A 12,560-nucleotide genomic window follows, 5' to 3' on the forward strand; every position below is an offset into this window, starting at 1 on the left:
TAAATTCAAGTATAGTTCATATATTAGATGAAGATTTAATTAAACTCAGACGGATTGTATTGTTCTACGTGTGTAAGGCTATGGTTATAAGTTTGCGGAAGAAAACGCTACATTGATAGCAGATTTTACATAAATTTAGGTAGGTACCATGTATAAATCTAAATAATTTATCCTACTAATATTATACCTAAATCCGAAAGTTTGTGCTGATGGATGGATGTATGAATGAAGCGCGTCACACGCGGTGAAGATACTATAATATTTTATCTTAAGATACTGTAATATTTTATGTTATCCGGTATCAGCGTTCTGACCATTATTTTTCTTTTTGTCATTGCGTACTAAGACCCCTGTAGAACCGCCATCCTGTTACAAATGACCCACAAAATTTCGGGTCAGTTGTAACAGGATGGCGGTTAAGATACCTTAAGATACTGTAACATAAAATATTACAGTATCTTAAGATAAAATATTATAGTATCTTCACCGTGTGTGACGCGCTTGATTGTTACTCTTTCACGAAAAAACTACTAGATAGATTTGGATGAAACTTTACAATAATGTAGGTTATACGTCAAAAAACACGTCATGAGCTATGAAATGGGTATTTGATTTTGCTATAGTGTTTGTCCGCGGGTGAAACTGCACAGCACTTCATATTTAATGCCAACGTCTCTACTCACATACATTTTTTACATTATCACATCAAAGCCAGTAAGAATATAAATTACCATGTCCGATGCCATCGTCTTCAGATTCTGCTTTCGCGACAAAAGTAACTTATCCAATTTATCAAAAACCATCCTTCTGGCAGTTCCGGAAATGGGTTTGAACTTCGGCACTGGGAAAATATTACATACCTACCAACTATTCAGCACAGTTTATTTTTAGTTTTTGATATTCAAACAGGATATTGTATGTAAATTAAGCGCTATGAAATTTAATAAAATATCTATTTCACTAATTTATTTTCTTAAGTGACCAACAGTTTAGAATCACGGGATATCGATTAATCTAATGGCTAATACAATGATTTGATGACCTTTGGAACGAGTAGATGTTATATGAATTATCAAGAAAATAATTGCTAGATTTACCGTAAAACGGGGTAAATAGAAACAATCTAGACTTTCAAACCGACTTTAAAAATATAAATTGTAAGTTTCGGGTAATAAAGCTGCTTTCATTGTGGGAGTCCTTTGCTATTTTACAAGCTAATTACAATTTTAATGCCAAATTATTATCTACTTAGGAGAAAAAGACAAAAACCTGGTCAATTTCTATTTTCCCGGAATACGGGGTCAATAGATACGACATATGGGGTTAATAGAGAAAAATGATAGGGTTGTCAAAATATTTTATATTGTGGTAGTGACGTCACAGAGATAATGAAATAAAAGAGTGTACATAATATATTAGAAAACCTTTTTATATATTCATTAACAGCCTGTTGTATTAAGTTGAAGTCATATTTTATATATTTCTTACCCCGAGGGTCTGGTTTTGTAGTTGCGTGGCATATTGCTCGCAACTATACCTGCGTACACAAAATTAATTATTAAATATTAAAAAATCAACTTTTTAAAAATGTAGGTAGGTAATAAAGTTAAAACTCAACAACCTGCATAAAGTGCCAACCCTATTCAAAGCGTTTCTAAAAACCCCTTTCGCGTTTCTATTAAACCCTTTCTCGTTCCTATTTACCCCTGTCCCGTTTCTATTCACCTCATATGGCGTTTCTATTCACCCCTCAGTCGTCTCTATTCACCTCTTAATCAAGAAATATTTATGGGTGCAATTATTTTACTAATTTACCAATAAAAATCAAACTAATCAGTAAAACTTACCTTTTCAATTTATTCTGGATACACTTCACCGTCGAATAAAGTTATTTCACAATCAAAAACACAATTTAAATAATAACTAGAGAGAAGTTAATAAGAGCACAAAAGACATACATACAACCGTTGCACTTTGAACTCACTTTTTGACATAAATTGCTAACTTCATACTATTCAAATGTTGTCAGACCAACAAAAAAATGTTGCCATTGTAAAAACTAAAAACACTATTGCGATTTTTGAAGTAGTTTTCAAATATCAGGCTTTTAGACTTTTTCCCAAGAATATTTCTATTCACCCCGTGAATTCTATTCACCCCGTTTTACGGTACCTGTAGTGTAAAGTGTAGTAAGTAAATGAAATGTTATTTTTTATAATTTGTTACATTTCATTACATATAAAAGTAAAGTGTTTAAACGCTCCGCGCATCAAAGCCCCTTGCCTAATTCAACGACGCCCTTAGTGAATGTGCTTCAAACTTCTCACTGTGATAGCTAAATTACTTTCCAACACTTCTTTATATCGCATGCATAATACATCCACGTGTTCGTCTCTATTCGTAATTCGTGAAGGGCTTTAATTTTCGTTTTAATTAAGGCTTCAATTGTACCCTCTTGTATTATGGAGTTGAAAGCGCTTATACTTATGCGAACAAAATTTAAAGAACGATTAAAAATTGCGCCTTGTGCAACAGTACATTCAATGTATAAAGACGAGCTTTTCAGAAGTTACTTACAATGTAAAACTAATGTTCTTAAATGTGTATGGGCATAAAGATTCCTCACGTAACTATGTGACTACTATTTGACCTCTGGTATTTGAGAATGGTAATGTATTAGAGAGGTCAATATACGCTGGACATCTTCACAGCGCTAACTATATTATGACGCTTTTTACTGTTTTCCTATTTCTTTTATATCATAAATCATACAATTTTAACTAGGTTATGATACAAGTCACCAATTTCCCTTTTTAAAACAAAACAATTATGATTTGCTGCTTTTCTCTTCCTTTTCACAATTCAAATATCAAAAATTCATTACGCAAAAAGCAGATTCATTATCAAAGAGCTCTAATTCCTGTTTTGCATCTAAATAGGTATTCATCAGACAAATCACGGCTTGAATTAGTTCATTTGTGTGACAAACTATTCAGAGAATAACCCGGTTTATTTCTACTAACAACGTCATAGCTCTCAAATAATCAAAAATTAACAATACACTGTGTTCTTTGCTATATTAATTTTATTTCCTACGGTCAAGGTCGCTTTCTCATCTGAATATGAAAGCTCGAGGTGCATTTACATGGCAATGTGTTTGTAATGACTGTGCAAACAATGTAGGGATAACAGGGACTAATTGAAAATATAAACAACTGGGTTAATCCTCTTCTAGGACATCTTAAGGATGGTACGATTGTATTGTCTTCTCATTAATATCACCGCTTGTAAGCTTGTAACCAGAGAGTGCATGAGTTAGAGTACAATAGTCTTCTTCTGTTATGGAAACAATAATAGCATTTTGCTTAACACCAGCTAGCACCAAGACAAGCAAAAATAGTCACAATCGAAACGATTTATTATACATGAACAAAGAGATGAAAGAAAAAAAAAACTATGATCATTAAACATTATTTTTCCAGTAATTGCGAACGAAATCCTCGAGGAGCAATAATCAGTGCCACAACCACTGCGCTACTACGTCTACTTATAATTGTTATTATCAGTAAGTGCAGCGCATTGAAACAGCTTACTTATTCTCGGGAGAAATAATTTTTTGCAAGACGGTTTGCAATTTTATTAACAGCTCTTTCATTTTCCTGTAAATTTTCTCTTTCTTTTCTATTGTGAAACGTGTATTTCAGATTAATTATTGCGTGACAGCTTTTTAGTCTTTTATTAACATTTCGATCTCCTATTCCATCTTCTCCCCTTATACTTTGTAGCATATTCATAAAGACTACCTTTTTGGTAACTTCATTTCTCTTACTAATAATTTTTACTAACAAATCACTACGTCATTTATTGATAAACCACGACTTACTCCCTTGCTTACTCCCTACTTACTCCTATTCTAAATAGACACCTATACTACACAGTTTCTCCCCCACATTCAACACATAATTTCCATACAATTAAAATCGTTGTGCTACATTAATAAAATTACCATCGCGTATCCATTGGAAACCAATTTCCGCCGTAACGAGTTTATCTCAAAAGCCTCGCTTTCCAGCTAGTGACACTGTGTCGTACCGTGTTTGTGTGTACAAATGCAACTGTAGCCCAGTGTATTGGCATATTGGGGATATTGGTAATGGTGAAAACGTATTTGAACAGGTTGATAGTAACCTGGAAAACGATATTGTTAGAAGTGTAGCGTTAGAAGTAGATAGTGTTATAAATATTATAAGGAACATGAGTTTACTCGTGTGTACATTCATTCATTTCATTTACAGTGTTGTAGTCTTGACCGCATCGTGACTTGTGACAACCACGACATGTATTATGGAACTCGTATAATATTATAGATATTAAAAATATATAAATTATTGATTGTTCTAGTTTATAGAGCAACAATAACGTCTACATATATTTCTTGTAATATAGTAATAGCTTCATTAAAAGGGCTGTTACAAAACTGAATAAATCACCTGACTACAGGTAAGGATCTCTTGACAGCCACGATTCTATTATGAGTCGATGGAAGATTCCAGAATAAATTTAACTAACCATACTCTTACTTGTCATAAAAGAGCCTTCAAGTTAGTAAACAAAGCCATAATTTTCCTAATAATAGGTCCCTAGTGGCGCGTGTGATCGAAGAATCATGTCATCTCACATTAAAATTGTTCAACTAATTCTAAGTCTAAAACAATTTGAATCAGAACACAATAATCAATTTAATAAACTCAAAATCAAAGATAGTTCTCAAGTCACGCTTGGCAAACATTTGCTGACGTAATTATGATGTTGGCCCAACACAGGCGGACCTGTGTGATCTGAGCTAGCGGCTTCGATGAGGGTGGGGAGCAGGCTCCAGGGCCGTAGCTTACATAACGAGAAAAGCGGTATAGCGCGGATAGCTCTCTCTCTCGCACGTTAGGGCGTGTGTATGGCGGGAACAATTTTCTTGCGATTGAAACAATTATTTTGTTTTGTATTGAAGTTTGTCGGATTGTAAAATATGCTTTGCAGCCAAACTTTGTTGGATGAAATTATAATAATTATAAGATTAGTATACTGACTAAGAGCAAATATTGATAAAAATTATATGGAAGTATTAAAATGTACATTTATTTAAAAGGAAATCAAAAGTTATATTATTTATTTAAAACTATTTTAACTTATCAAATTATGGACGGATAATTATTTTTCGGATGCTCTATAATCTCTAGATATTAATCTCTAGACTATTGCTCTAGCAATCAATAAGTTTATTTATAGTTTAAAATAATTCTTTGGGTTTAGGATTAGTCAATTATTTATTTATATTTTGTACGACCCACTTTTTAGCATAATATCTACAAGATAAACCAATTACAGTTTATAACATTTAATCAATAATTTATTTAAGTATTTGATAGATGTTTAATTCAATGACTTTACATTTTACTTTGAAGTGTTATTTCACAAGTTGCTAAATAACCATTGATAAATTAATTGTACACTAGTTATTTTTAGTCCAAGCTGTAAAAAAATTATATAAATTCAATTAAAGAAATGCGGAAATGACATCGTTCATTCATATAATCTGAAAGTAGAGTTATACATTAATAGAATAAATTAAATCTAATTAAAACTTGAATAAGATTAAGAATAGCAATGCTAATAATATCCAATTTAATAATTAAGACGGCTCTCAAGCCTTGTTTCATCTCCGCGCAACGTTTACAGTCGCGGGAAAATCTCACGACTGTGTACAGCGCTTTACCGAGCTCTGCACATGTGCCGCCTCCACTGACATTTATGTAGTTTGCCCCGTACCTTCAACGCGTAAACGCGCGGCCACGTCGCGTTCCAAATTTAAAAAATCAGTGTTATTATTTTTTTTTTTCGTTACAAAATCACTTTACGTGCCTGTTTGATTTTTTATCTGTGCAAATTGAATCGTGAAAAAAAAGTTGAGAGGTGACCTCGAGCTTTTCCCGGGAGCATTGCTATAGCAACGGATGACGTCAAGTTCAGGGGCGGTTGGTGCATTTTCGTTCAATAATCACCCTTCAGACTGCTTTGTTTTTTTTTTCATGCATTGTCAACGACAATAGATTTCAATCTTTGTTTGCTCTGTAATGTTTTGTGCTATCTGTCTCTTCGCCATTGTTACTTGATTGCTGAATCGATTAAGTACTGATATTTAATTGGATAGCTTATTATTTAATGGCTTGTGTAGTATCTTAATTTATATGTCATTAATACAAGATAGTATTCGACTTTTATATTGGTAATTAGAAAAATCATTTTATTTGAAACTAGCGGTCCGCCCCGGCTTCGCCCGTGGTACATGTTTACGTTTTCTCTACATAAGAACCATCCTCGTACTTAAAGGAATATAATAAAAAAAGAATTATCGAAATCGGTTCAGCCGTTCTCGAGTTATGCGCTTACCAACACATTTTGCGATTCATTTTTATATATAAGAAGATAAGAAATATGTAGATGTTATAAACTTATAAAGACGGTAGTTTCAAATTTAGTTTAGAATCTCTCGTGTTACGCTTTCAGTAGTTGACTTTTCATTTCCATATTTCGCACCTACTCAATACTCATATCTTAGGTTTTACGAAGCCTTATTTTGGCTACAGGGTGGCGTCCTGGATTTGAATCTGGGACAAACCATCTATGTCGAAATTTTTGGTCTGTTTCAAACATATATTATGTATTGTTACGGAAGCCATTAGTCATTCATATTGAAGAAAACAAATGATGAATCACAAACAGGAGATCCAGAGCGGATATTTAATTAAGTTTATTAGGACCATTAATACATGTAAGGTACATTCGTCATTCTCATTTTATATAGAATTTTCTTCTGTATAGAAACAGCTTTCCGAACCGGTGGTAATTTTTTTTATGTATTTTGATGATTCAAAAGCACTTCCAAACGAAGTCTTGTTGAATAAATAAAAAAATACGCTACGCATTAGTAATCTTCGTTTTTGGGATCGTCATTAAGAAATATACATAATTTGGAACATCAAAGATCAAAATATAAATAGCTTACAGTATTCCGGTCATTATAAATTCGAGCCAATAATAATTTCCAGCGATTGTATTTCCCTAGAACCAATATAATAAAGTTTAATAATTGGGTCACCGTAATTGATTGAATCATAAGTTCCTGCAGGAAAATTAATCATGCTATTATTGCATAAATCATTATAGCGATCTTGTCCTATCATACACAATTTTTTTAACTAATATATCCGAGTGACTTGATTGTATTTCCCTTAATTTTATTAAGCCTGGTTAATTACGTAGGTATCGAAATAAGAGCGGTGTCTCTACATTGTAGTGGTACTGTATTCTGAAAATTTAAATACATAGGTACAATACAATAAATAATTATTGTATGTAACGAGCTTTATCCTCGAGTATTTCTCCTTCGATAAAAGGAAGCCTACACCCAATATATCAATCGACTAATCGGTTCAGTAGTTTTCTGGAAAGCCGACCGCTTTCTTCATATCTCAGAACCAATAAATAATGGAATTTATACCACTAGGACTTGTTTATACCGAAAAGAAAGTAGTCACTTACGAATCGCGTAGTCTATTCAAATAAAAACGTTAGGATATGTAATTCAATGTGCTTTGAATGCAAATGGTGGTACTGTGTGGCATTACTCTTTGTGTTCCAATAGTTAGCTTGAATAGTAGGTCGTGCGGAACATTGGCTATGCATTGATACAGAAATCATAGAGGCCTATAATTAGAATCAACGATATAATTTGGTTAAAAGTGATAACTAATTGTGAACACAATTAGGTAATGCTCTTGTTTAAATTATTTTTGCTTGCTCTAGGCGTAGAAGTAGTTCTAGCATAGTGCCAAATACCTAGTAGAAGCTAGCAAAAGCGAATTTGGAAAATAAATGTCTTGGTGTTTGAATCTTTCTTGCGTAATTAAATAATTATGAGCAATGAACAATCTTATACAAATAGTCAACAAAAAATGATGAAATAAAAAGCGTCTATAGGACATGATAAATTAACTGATCAACCCCTCCCCTTTCCTGTCGCATTGCATGACAAATGTCTTGAAATTTTAAGTTACGGTCACAACGTAAAACGACCTCAAAGATATTTCTTTACATAGAGAAATTTAACATTAGTTCAACAATTTAATCGTAAGAAGGACGAAGAAATACAATTATTTTTAATATTATTACAAAGGTTTTAGTACATTAAATTTATTATCCAGAGTACCTACTTATTAATTTTTATCACGATTCTAATCATAATTACATTTTGAGTTTCATTATTAATTTAATTTTCTTATAAGACTTATAGATAAAACGGCATACAAATGAAAAGGGAGATTGCTTTAAAACTTCTTTAAAATAACAATTTCTGCTGCGAAAATGTTTTGAATACAACATCTAATTAACTTCCTATATGTATTTGCTACCTAAAACATAATGTTAGGTAAAAACACATTTTATGTGCCCTACATACAGTTTTTTAGTTCTAACATATTGTTACACTAATAATTTGATAGAAACCATCTTCCTTGCGTGTTGAAGATCTATCATATTTAGCCTCATTATTCCCCATATGTTAATCATCACTGGATATTTTTAAGCCAAATTTATGCCCATTAGTATGTTCGTTAGTTAAGCTATCTCATTAGGAGTTCTCGTTTTTATTAAAATTATATGCTGAGTAATTATGGCGTTTATAGTTCAGGTAGGTAGTAATTATTAAATGGGATCAGTATTAATTTTTAGTAGAGTAAAACGTAGTTTGTAAAATTTCGAAGTGTTATTCTTGATAAAACTAATCATGCTAAAACCTATGTAACTAGCTTATTCAAATAGAAGTGTCTATTTACACTTGTTTTTTTTTCTAAATCTTTACAAAAAAACAATCATAATATAAAAAGTCAATTACGATGAAAATTCCCGTTATTTACCTATCGATATTTTATAGTCAACTAACAATTTTTTATCCTAATGAAACATTAACTCGCATTTATTAAAAATTAAGTGCATACAATACTATCTACTAACTATGAATAAGATTGCCGATGTTAATACATTTATTATATACGTATACACTGACCTCCGACTTGTTTTCAATTTGAAAGCCACGTGGGAATCTTACGGAAATTTCTATCAGGTGGGATTACCATGATGTCTTACAGCAGTATTACTTCCAGTGTGGGAAAGTGATGGCGCTATACAACCTATATAGCGCTGTCTTTTTTCCACATTGTATAAAACTGCGACCACAGACTGCGACATTTTGGTACGCAGGCCTTACCTTATAGATATGAGATTGGGAATATGGGCAGAGAAAATTCGTGTATTACGTCTTATTATTGTGTTCTTGGATCATGATGGGCTTTTGCGTGTAAGATTTGTTAGTTTTTTCTTAATAATTTAATTATAATATTAAAGATACAGTTATTTGTGAATAAATCTTTATTATGTATGTACGATAGAGACAATTAGTTACAATGAAATAATTTTGAATGCAAATTTTGTAGGAAAAGAATAAAGATCCGTTTATTTCTGTGGTTTATTTTAACAAAGTTACAGTCTATTCGTGTTAAGTATGTGATGTGAGAACTTCATTTAAAAACGTAGGATCATTAAATTATATTTAAACGAGTCTCTCGTATAAAAGTAAAAAATATATTTTCGGTGACGAACAAAATATTATTGTAGTAAAAGAAAAGATAAGAAAAACAATATAACAATTTTATATTTTTTATATCTATAAAAAACGAGTATTTTTCTAAATAATTACAAAGGAATATCAAATGTCGGAGCAGGAATATAAAGGTAATGCTTTGTTACCGTGAAAAAGGTGAACTCAAGTATTCAATTCATTTAGGATGACACTTTTACTAACCCTTGTCACTACAACGCCAATTCATTCGGCCCTTGCTCACAATGTTCAGCGAAAAATTATTAAATCGTCAAATTATTTAATTCAATTATTATCACTTTGAGAACTTATATTAAGAATAAGATTTTGTACCTTTTTTGGAAAAATATCTTATGAAATTATTTATTCGAGGTGTGAAATTTTAATTATTTATTCTAATGAAATAAGCTCATTTGTCTACTATGTCAACATATTATTTATTTTAATGCATGATGTTGTACCTACTTAGTTTTTTAGCTAAACATTTAATTTAAATTTTTAATCAGATAATACTTTAATTCCTGATAAGTACGGAGTTTTGGATGATACGTGAAAAAACGAAAAAAATATACGAACAACCAGATATAAATTCGGATATTTTCCCTTTTATTCTTTTGAACATTTCGATATATCTAGGATAGCCTGGAAACATAAAAAAAAAACTTTACTGATATATTTTTTTCCTTAAGTGTATTTATTTATTTATTTATTTAGAATTTCCAACAGAAGATACAGATTACATTTGTTACATCTAATTTAATTACATGATCTTCTGCACCTTTAATTATAGGAAATTACAGCGTTCAAAATATTTATTACAATTACAATTCGTCAATTTATTAAAGAATATTAGTTAAAAAAAATTAAAGAAATTTAATAACATTAATTATAGGTATAGGTATACCAAGAAAAGTATTACAATAAATTACATATTTAAAATTACAATTATATTCGTCAAATTATTAAAAATATTAGTTATATAATCAAAATTTAATGAGCACTTAATTATACATACATAGATAATAAATAAATAATTAAGTATTAAAAAGAATACGAATTTTACTCAATTACAATTATATTAAAATTTATTTAAATTTATCACTACAAAAAAATTATACAGGTTGGGGTACTTATAATACTTCCTACACTATCACAACCAAACCACTACCAGCTAAAAGAACAAGCAAATACGCAACATTCGAAAAGAATTCCCATGCATGTTGCAATTAGCCTTGTGTGCTACATAGCCTGTTATACGGAAAACAGCTTTAAGCCCTCGGTAATAAGCTTCACGGGTGAATAGAGGCTTTCGAGGTCTTATTGCGTAAGAATGTTGACACGGCGTTAGCGATGGTATAGACTGGAGGGACTTACTATGATTTCTAGAAGGATGATTAGAATTTGCTTCGATTTATAGGTTGGGAATGTAGATTCTTAATTGATTTTTTTTTAATTGTTAACTGTATAATTTCTTATTTTAATACATTCACACGTTATAATATCACTGTCCGCCACAAAATATAATAACATAATATACATGATAATTCTCCATCTAGGTTAAAGGTAGTATGTATAAATCAGTAGTGTATAATTCTGTTAAACTTGAATATAAAGTTTTATGTAAATACGAAGTAGCCAAACCTCGAAAAATATTTTTTTGCTTCATATTTGTTTACGCATCATATTCATTAACATAAAAAGTACCTACCTTTGAGATGGATCAAAACATATAAAAAACATAGGTTTACAAACGAAATACTACGCATAAAGCCTTTGGAAACCGGTATTTTTCGCTACTCGAGAACTCGTAGTTGATCGCAGCCGAATCATGAGTTGAATAAAATGTGTGTCAAATACGTAACCGTGGCAACCTGTTCTTATAGACTATTTTTTACTTGAATATCAGTAATCTAGGCTAAAACTACTCATCCAAAATCCGAAATTTAGTACTTATGTGAAGATTTTGTTGCTTCTTCACGCAAAAACTTATTTTTTTAAGGATAATTAAATATTATGTCGAGGAATATTACCTACCACAGATTACCTACTTACCTATTAGGTAGGTATGTAAGATGTCACGTAAAGTAGGTAATATTATTAAACAATTACTTTGCAAAAAATTATGACTCTATTGTTATTTCTAGATATAAGAAGAAAACCTTGACACACCTGTATAGAACCGTGATTAAAGTACGTGATTAAATAATATTAAACTACGATATAATATTATTAAAATAGATAGATACAAAATAAAGTTATTCAAAAACTACAGACTACTGTTTCTTAAAAACATGTCTCCACGCGGTATGTTTACTAATGCCTTATGACGCAACCGTTTGGAAATCACTTTCACTACTAAAAGAGTGAAACCAACTATTTGGACCTTATTGCTTTCTATGAGTATAGAAATTATAATTTTTTAAACGATTTTACGCATAATATTAATACTATGAATAGGTATTGCTTGTGTGTTCAAATTATTATTATGTTGCTATTAAAACAATACGAATAATTTTCGATTTAAAAATGATATTTTTATCATGTAAATAAATAAATAAAATAATCGCTCTTTTATATCCGCTTTTTAAATTTTGAAAAGCGGCTCATACTTTCTTATTTTAATTCCGAAAATGATAGAAATTTGACATGGCTTAAATTAAGAATTTTATTGTTTACCAGTTATTAACATAGTATTTCTTTTAGAACGTTTTCATAATAATATGGCCATACACAAATACAATATTTAAAAAAAATAACGAAACTTAATTTACCTAACCTCCGTAGGCATTAATAGTTCACACAATACAACCACAAACATTACAAATATTTTTTTTTTTCAAAAACTATGTAC

At 30.9% G+C, this 12,560-nt stretch overlaps 1 protein-coding gene across 3 annotated transcripts in view; it reads left to right on the forward strand.

Moving 5' to 3' along the window:
• The first annotated feature begins 5,794 nt into the window (after positions 1-5,794).
• chp (leucine rich repeat containing G protein-coupled receptor chaoptin) overlaps positions 5,795-12,560 on the forward strand; it is a 54,531-nt gene continuing 47,765 nt past the window's right edge. For 2 of the 3 annotated variants that reach the window (XM_089695094.1, XM_089695095.1), the window contains exon 1: positions 5,796-6,029. The gene's annotated coding sequence lies outside the window, so the exon portion shown is untranslated. Of the gene's footprint in view, positions 6,030-12,560 lie in introns of all 3 variants that reach the window. The other variant, XM_089695097.1, reaches the window with a different exon arrangement.

Source organism: Colias philodice, chromosome 5 (assembly GCF_061535455.1).
Source record: "Colias philodice isolate Cphi_HAF_F1 chromosome 5, ilColPhil1 Martin Lab GWU primary, whole genome shotgun sequence".
NCBI classification, from domain to species: Eukaryota; Metazoa; Arthropoda; class Insecta; order Lepidoptera; family Pieridae; genus Colias; species Colias philodice.